Raw genomic sequence first — 1465 nt, 5'->3', positions numbered from 1 at the left:
AGAAGGCTACTCTGGGTTAAATGGACAGGGGTTGGTTCTGAGGGCTAGTCTGGGTTAAATGGACAGGGGTCTGTAAGAAGGCTAGTCTGGGTTAAATGGACAGGGGTTGGTTCTGAGGGCTAGTCTGAGTTAAATGGACAGGGGTTGGTTCTGAGGGCTAGTCTGGGTTAAATGAACAGGGGTCTGTTCTGGGGGCTAGTCTGGGTTAAATGGACAGGGGTCTGTTCTGGGGGCTAGTCTGGGTTAAATGGACAGGGGTCTGTTCTGAGGGCTAGTCTGGGTTAAATGGACAGTGTCTTGGGTTAAACAAGGACTTGGACAGAACTGCTTGGCTCAGGTTAAACAGTGTGTTTGGCCATCCAGGGTTACATTGACTGGGTTTCCCCTATTCTGGAGGGGAGGAGGGAGAGAGGGGAGGAGGGAGAGAGGGGAGGAGGGAGAGAGGGGAGGAGGGAGAGAGGGGAGGAGGGAGAGAGGGGAGGAGGGAGGGGCTGAGAGTGGGAGTAGGCTGGCTGGGGGGGATCTCCACAGGGAGAGCGACTGATCCAGTGTGTAGTAATGCAGTTGTGCGCTGTTCTGGGGATCTGTGTGTGTGTGTGTGTGTGTGTGTGTGTGTGTGTGTGTGTGTGTGTGTGTGTGTGTGTGTGTGTGTGTGTGTGTGTGTGTGTGTGTGTGTGTGTGTGTATATATGTGTGTCTGGGGGTCTGCACTAATCTAATCTAATCTAATTTAAATGGACACTCAGTTTACACCAAATGTGCACTTCAAGAAACACCAGCACACACACACACACACACACACACACACACACACACACACACACACACACACAACCGTCTGCCTCTCCTGACATAGCTGACTTATGAACTGGACTACTCAAACATGTGGTGCCATAAAAATACTGCTCTCTTTAAAACGCCCCAGTCTTCCTGCTGGTTACTACAGTGTGTGTGTGTGTGTGTGTGTGTGTGTGTGTGTGTGTGTGTGTGTGTGTGTGTGTGTGTGTGTGTGTGTGTGTGTGTGTGTGTGTGTGTGTGCTGGTGTTTCTTGAAGTGCACATTTGGTGTAAACTGAGTGTCCATTTAAATTAGATTAGATTCAACGGTGTTGTCAGTACCAGAGTACAAGTACTGATACAACCAAATGTAGTTTGGCATCTAACCAGATAACCAGATAGAGCAAATAGTGGCATAGAGCAAAAGACATGATGTTGTAGACAGTGCATGATATTACAGTATGAGGTATTACAGTATGAGGTATTACAGTATTACAGTATGAGGTATTACAGTATGAGGTATTACAGTATTACAGTATGAGGTATTACAGTATGAGGTATTACAGTATAAGGTATTACAGTATGAGGTATTACAGTATGAGGTATTACAGTAGGAGGTATTACAGTATTACAGTATAAGGTATTACAGTATGAGGTATTACAGTATTACAGTATGAGGTATTACAGTAT

This window comes from Argentina silus (assembly GCF_951799395.1).
Source record: "Argentina silus genome assembly, contig: scaffold_726, whole genome shotgun sequence".
Taxonomy (NCBI): domain Eukaryota; kingdom Metazoa; phylum Chordata; class Actinopteri; order Argentiniformes; family Argentinidae; genus Argentina; species Argentina silus.
The sequence above is the reverse complement of the archived record's forward strand: the minus strand, read 5'-3'. Positions refer to the sequence as shown.